Source organism: Sorghum bicolor, chromosome 6 (assembly GCF_000003195.3).
Source record: "Sorghum bicolor cultivar BTx623 chromosome 6, Sorghum_bicolor_NCBIv3, whole genome shotgun sequence".
NCBI classification, from domain to species: domain Eukaryota; kingdom Viridiplantae; phylum Streptophyta; class Magnoliopsida; order Poales; family Poaceae; genus Sorghum; species Sorghum bicolor.
In genome coordinates this window covers 30,245,265-30,252,911 of record NC_012875.2, presented here as the reverse complement: position 1 = coordinate 30,252,911, position 7,647 = coordinate 30,245,265, and the positions used below count along the sequence as shown (strand labels likewise).

The following is a 7,647-nucleotide window of genomic DNA, read 5'->3' as shown; positions in this document are numbered from 1 at the left end:
TTGTAGAGAAGCCCAATTCACCCTCCCTCTTGGACATCTTGATCCTTTCAATATTGAATTTAGTCTTCAGTTTAGATAAGTTATGAAAATATATGCAGATTAGCCGAGCCTGGTTTTAAATAAATTGGGTTAAACATAATACCGTGCTCTGAATAAGATCCTTTAGTCTAGTTCTAAAAATACTACATTATGAATATTTTCAGGTTTTGAAATGGACCAGATGGGAGCATTCGGCATTGAACTACAGTTCATGAAGTTACACAGGATGGACTTGCTAGCCAGGAATGTTCAGAATGAGGATTGGCCATGCAAGATTTGGGAGGCGTACTTGCATGGATCAGATGGGAGCATCCAACATTGAATTACAATTCATGAAGTTACACAGGAAGCACATTAGCTAGCAAGGAATGTTTGGAACGAGGATTGGCCTTGCAAGATTTGGGAGACGTACGTACCTTGTATGGAGGCCGTCGGCCAAACCGTGAGCAAGACGGTTAAAACGTCCTCTGCAGCAACAACGTAGCCGCAGCCCACAAGCGCATCCCTTCAGTCCAGCGATGGTCACTTAGATGGAGTGGTCTCTGCAGCAGTGGTCGCTGGATGGTGACTCTATGGTGATGGCAGGCAGTGGATCGGATCAACGTTGTCGGATCATGAACCAGCGATAGCATCACCTCCTGGTCGCCTGCATTGGATTGTTGGAGCAAACGCAGCTTAGCAAATACCGTCATGCCTCCTGTTTACTGGTTTGATCACATGAACAATGGAGAGCAGGCGGCACGCAAGGCAATGCGTGCCACAGAGCATGGAGGTAGACGGCGATGGACGTACCGAAGGTTCCAGTGGCGTGGATGGAGACGTTGTGCCACCGCAAGCCGGTGGAGACTATCATGAGGATGTACTCCATGGCCGCTGCATCGTCCTCGGGCGACCGCCACTTCTGCAGCAGCATCCCGCCGGGCCACACCCTCCCACTCGATCTTCTCGTGCTCGGCGACCAAGGCACAGATGTTCACGCTGCCGCCGCTGATGTTGGTGCTCCTGGACCGGCTCCCGAACAACCTCCTAGGGCTCAGAATCTTCACCATCTCCGCGCTGCCACCGCTGATGGTGGCGACCAAAACACCGCGAACTCGATCTGCTAATCTTTGGTCGACATCATCATGCTTTCTATGACCGGGGTCGCACAAGGAAGGGAATGTGGTGCGTGATCAACGTGATCCGTGATCAATGAGGAAGGGAAGGTGCGCGATCAACGTGTTCGCGAGGAGGGAGGCCCACCTGGTGTCGCGAGTCATGGGATCGCACGATGAAGGCAGATGGGCGAACCAAAACAAATATTGCACCAAAAATTGTTCACACTTTGTTCTTTTTAGTTGTAGGAGAAAAGATCTTTTTCTCGAAAAGGGACAGTTTAGTCAACAATGGGAACCAAACTCAATTTTAGGAAGATCTTTGATAGGCCAAGAGCATTTAGATCTACAATTTACAAGTCTATAGAAGGAAGAATGTTTCATGCCTTGTTTAGTTTCAAAAATTTTCGCAAAACGGACACCGTAGCATTTCATTTGTATTTGACAAATATTGTCTAATCATGGACTATCTAGGCTCAAAAGATTCGTCTCGTAAATTATAGATGAACTATGCAATTAGTTATTTTTTATCTATATTTAATACTTTATGCATGTGCCACAAGATTTGATGTGACAGAAAATCTGAACAATTTTACAAAGAACCACTCGTTACAATGCTATGTTTAATTCCTTTATTATGTGGCTGCCCTGTTTAGTTCGTGAATTTTGCACAAAAAAATTATGTTTTAGGCTTTGGTTTTGCAAAATAGATCTAAACATCTTGCAAAAAGTTAGGCTGATAAAGTTTTTGCATTTGGAAGCCAACAGTTGTCAAACATGCAAACAAAAAACGTTACGGGTGGTGAGCCTCTCTCTTAAATGGCTACAGAATGCAAAAAGTTTTTGAGCATCTGAACACCTCATTCAAAATCTAGGATACAAAAACTTTACACCCAAAATACTTGGCCTTTAGTTTATTTTTTCGCAAAATAGACACTGTAGCACTTTCGTTTGTATTCGACAAATATTGTCCAATCATGAACTAACTAGGTTTAAAAAATTTGTCTCGCAAATTACATGCAAACTATGCAATTAGTTATTTTTAATCTATATTTAATGTGATGTAAAATCTGATAAATTACAGGCAAACTATGTAATTACTTGACCTTAAGATTCGATGTGACAGAAAATCTGAAAAATTTTACAATTTTTTTGGGAACTAAGGCCTTGTTTAGTTCCCCAGCCAAAAAGTTTTCATACATACCATCGAATGTTTGGACATATGCATGGAGTATTAAATATAAATAAAAAATAAACTAATTACACAATTTAGTTAGAAATCACCAGATGAATCTTTTAAATCTAGTTAGTCCATGATTAGCTTTAAGTGCTACAATAACCTACTGAAAGCCCTAGTTTGGTTTTGGATAATTGATGAAACCTATGTGTACTAACCTTTGTTATGAGTGAAATACAAAGATAAGTTGGTACACACCAAGTGATGGAGCTAGACGATGGTCATGGTGATGGAGGTGACCAAAAGATGATATTCAAGTGCTCCAACTTAGAAAAGAAGAAAGAGAAAAACAAAATGGGCTCAAGACAAAGGTATTTTTAATAGGACCATTTTGTTTTACCACTCAAGACACCAAGTGAGTATGAGTAGATTTAGAATAGATAACCGTACTATAAACAGAGGAAATCTTTAATTGCAATGGTTATCTAGTGCCACTAAGTATGAGTCTCATTTGCATATACCTAGCGCTTAGTGACGTGGTGACTGGTGAGATGCATGAGAAAGCTGTGGAAAAATATTTGTGAAAAGCTAACTTAAGTGTCCAATTTATTTTGGATTATTTTTTGGTCAAGTTAGCAACCTAAAAAGGATTGAAAAGGTGGCAAAAATTTCCAGAAAATAAACTGTTGTCCAGGATTAAAAGCTGTTGCAAGCAGCTGGAAGTAATCCCAATAGTTACAATCAGTTGAAAGGAATCGAAAGAAGTTACAGCTGCTGCCTTTTTTCGTCGAGGAATTAGTTTGTCGACCTAAAAATACGAGTGCATGCACGCATGCAAGGAGATGCACTAATCTTTTTTCGTCGAGGGAGAGCCGTGAGCCACTAATCTTTTAGTGTGCTTGCCTTGTTCAGTTCACAAATTTTTGATTTTTGATATTGTAGCACTTTTATTTTTATTTGATAAACATTGTCTAATTATGGATTAACTAGACTTAAAAGATTTTGCGAACGCAAGGTCGAGAAGTACTCTTGTGGTTTGTTTTGTGATGAGTGATTGTCAACGTGATCCAGGAATAAGTTAAATTGGCGACTAACATTACCATGGCAAAAGCTATATGTGCGACATGTCTCTTGGCTTGTGGCATTCAGATGTGGAGCTCGGACACGGTGGTCGACGGCGAGGAGAAGGTCAAGTAGAGACGTGCCGTGCTGATGGACCTAGAGCAGTGAAGGGCGGACGTGAGGCTTGGACTGACGGACCAGCCATAGTGGCTGACATCTGGGACATCGACAAGTGCAAGTGTACATGAGAGTGACCGTGTTGACCAAGTCAAGACGGCGGACGCGAGTCGAGCGAGGCTCAGGAAGACTTTGCGGGCCAGTCGGTCGAGGACGGCGATGACACGTGTCGAGTGGCGGGAAAGCGTATGGAGTACGCTACTCGCGGCGGGTTTCGCGGGTTTGGGCCTCAAAACCCGGGCGGAGGTCCCGATGCGGACGGGCCGCACGCACTACAAGAAGTGTGTGGCTTTTTGACATTCTATTATGTCATAATATATACAATTTATGTCACAAATTGAGTTTTATGACATCATGTTGGTGCAAAAACTGGTCTGCAAACACAAAGGGCTAATACCCGATTCAAACGTTAAGGCGTGCCAGCCGATTTGACCTTACTATCGGCAAAGGTGATAACTCGAATACTTTAGTCCTGACAACAGCGATGCGCCCGGATGTCACGGCTAAGAGGTACTCACGTGGAACTTGAGAACACGCCGAGCTTAAGTCGACGAATTCCTAAGAACTCGTAATAAAAGGGAAAAAGGTATGACGAAGTCGTCGAAAAAGTAGATACTGGAATATGAGTAAAAACGTGTGTTTGATTGATTGATAGATGTCTCATTACAAGGTCCTAGGGTCTATATTTATATCCTGCTCAAAGAGCTACAACCAGACACGATTAGAATTCGAATTCCAAATTACACGGAATCCGTATACAAAACGATTTTAAAGAACTAAGGAAACAATAAAGCTATCCCCCGTGACAAGCTGAAACTCTTCCACAAACCGATCGGCAGCTTCCGGACTCTCCCTCCATATTATCGGCAGATTCCCTTGCCATAGTCATCGGCAGACTTTCTTGTCATAGCCATCGGCACAGACACATCACCACCTATAGACTTAGTCACGTTCAACCCCTCCTTCATCGGCAACCATCCTCATCGGCAACTCATCCTGTAGACAAAACACCGCCGTCTCATCCTACCGGCCTGGGCACGTGCCCAAAAACGGTGTCAACACATGCCCCCCAATTTCGGAGTATGAAATCATCAATGCTCCGAAATTATCTACATTATTGATGCCTTTTCCCGCAATTAATGCTCCTAATCTGGCAACCGACAACCTCAAACTGAACAACTCTGATCCTATTCCTTTGTAGATCCCTCGAAATCCTCAACTTCCTAAACGGGCATTTCCTTCTTAGCCGCACATCGGCAATATTACCGTTACAAAGATCTGCCGATGGACTGATCAGGACGTTCATACAAACGGCTATCTCCACTTTATTCGCCCATCGGCAATATGACCGTTACAGGACGCTGCCGATGGACCGACCAGGAGATCCCGCACAGTAAAATATCTCCGGATAATGATCGCTTCCCGTCAAATCACCTGCACAATCCCTTGATTACTGTGCGAACAGTTACCATATCTACCTGAGCACCCTCGGATTTCTCGGATGCGGCAAAGAGATAAGTCAGATTTGCCCTTGCCCGTTTTATCCTATAAATAGTTCCTTCTCGGGTACTCCTTCTCCATCACATCATTCCACCATCCTAACTTTACTTTCCCGACGGCGGCGCCATTCGAGATCTCCAAGACCTCCGACAAAGGCTCTTCCTCACCAACCCCGGAGCCCTCAGACATCCTCCTCGTCGCAAGATGGCCATTAGCTTCATCGTCCCTGAGGTCAGTTTTTCATTCCATCTCCTGTACTTTTCCTCACATCCCTGTTCATCCGCAATCTATTTTACTGAACATTTTCCTTTTCTTTTCTTTGTGTTCTTTTTCTTTATTTCTAAAACCACCAGGAATTGTCTAACAAAATTGTCATCCCCACCGATCAACCACACCTCTAATGCCTCAGCCCGCTAGGGGATCCAGATCCAACCGATCTCATTAACGCAGAAACCAACAGGATCCCTTTTAGAGCCGAAAATTTTTCTTTAGATCTGTGGAAAGACACATTCCGTTCTTGGCCCAGCCCTACTGTAGGGTGGAAAGACTGGTTCTTGAGGGTCAGCAACTCCAATGAAGTCCAGTGGGGTGAGAGAAAGCTAGATCAATGCATTAGGTTGTCCATTGCCGATATGCACAGGAATGAGTCACTGTTGATAGCTGCATCTTACTTTTGGTCAGACACCCTCAATGCTTTTGTCTTTGGCCACGGCCCTGCTTCCCCTACTCTTGCCGATGTAGTCATGCTCACCGGTCTAGATGTATCTTCCGCCGATAGCACCCACTTTTTTGACACCGCTCCTAGTGCCAAAGTGGAAACTCGCTCCATCGGCGGCTGGTCGGGGTACATTCAGAAGTACCGTGGGACGGGGCCCGTCAGCATAAAGGAACAAACCACCTTTCTAAACATGTGGCTGGACAAATTCGTGTTCTGTGGTCGATCGGAAGGACCGACTTCCGTCTATCTATCGACAGCAGAGAGACTGGCTAACGGTGGCCGATTCCCCCTCGGCCGATATTTGCTTGGCGCTGCCTACCATCTTCTCCATCAGGTTGCCAAGAAACTCCTGCTCGGCCAGTCCACTGGCAACTTAGGCGGCCCTTGGTGGTTTATCAACATGTGGCTTAATCTGCATCTGCACAAGCGCCTCAACTTTAACTTGTTCACACAGCGTTTCCCAAGAGATATAACTGAAAATCATGTGTTGGGTGAAGAAGAATCGGCAACACGCGCTCCTCTAAACTTCGGCGAAGCTATCATAGTTCTGCCTGGTTCAGGGGGTCATCCAGATCAGGTCAGCCGATTCTTCCAGACTCTGTATGAGGGCTTGGCCAGAGATGAACGACCATGGTTGGCCTATGACGACCCAGACAGTATGCTCCCCCTGGTTTTCAACCCATTCGATGAAGCTCTTGACAGGGATAATGAAGTGATGATGGCAATTGTGACTCCTAGAGCCATACCAGTGAATTTCTTTGGCAGCACAAAAACCTCTCCCCAGACTTATGAATTTTACAACCCATCGGCATTAGCTCGTCAATTAGCTTTCGGCCAGTTGCCGATTGCACTCTGTTATGCCGATGTGATAAAACCTAGGGAGCCCATCACCAACTTTCTTGAGTGGATTCGAGGAGCCCAACTACCACCGAGTGCCGATACAGATGCAGATTTGTCAGAGTGGGTTCCAGCCGCCTTCATTACTCAGTCGTACAAGCTATGGTGGGCAGAATGGAAGGAGCATCTATTCTGCAAATCAGCCCTTTCGTACCGCGGCATGATCGACCCCGAGTACAAAGTCCCCGATGACGCTGTAAGTATTTCAAACCGGTGTTCCAATTTTTCAATCTTATTTCCATCGGTAACTTACCTTTGCATCCCTTTTGCAGGTTGACAACATCCCCCCATCGGTTAGCAGAAGTGGTAAGCCGATTGACCTGTTTCCACTAGGCACAATCTCTTCAATCGGCCACAATGCTCCCACTCTGGCTACCATTATGCATCGAGGTGTGCGCCTTAAGAAAGTCACCACCAGGAGAACTCAGACATCACCAATGGTAGCTGCTTCCACTCTGGCACAGGCTTTCAAGGCAATTTGTCAAACCTTTTTTACTGATTATCTCCATATCGGCTACATTTGTATTCATAAACTCCTTTTTGTTGCTGCAGCAAACTAGTGCATCGGCAAAAGCCAAACGCCAAGGTGACGATGCCCCCCAGTCCAGCCAGCCAAAGAGGAAGGGCGCCAAGGGTACCAGGGCTGGAATAAAGCGCCAGAAAGTGGCAACTCCTCCTCCTCCTCCTCCGGCATCTCCTATTCCGGTGGACTCTTCTCCTTCCCCTCCAGATGTAGAGATCCAGCAAGCACCATCTCCCCCTCATCCGCAGGAAGCACCAGAAGCAGACGAACCCCAGCAAGAAGAACCTCAAGCAGAAGGTACATCGACTGACGTAGGTGAGCAAACAACTGGCCTGGCAAGTTCAATCACGTCATCGGCAGTTCCCCCAGTTCAGACAAGCGTTCTTCCCCAGGGTAACATAATTTATAATATTGCCACCGATGAACTTATTCTCATTCAGCCACATAACTCTCTCTGTCT

General features: G+C 45.3%; 1 pseudogene; it reads right to left on the bottom strand.

The window, feature by feature from the left end:
• On the bottom strand, positions 495–1,088 carry LOC110436440 (annotated as a pseudogene).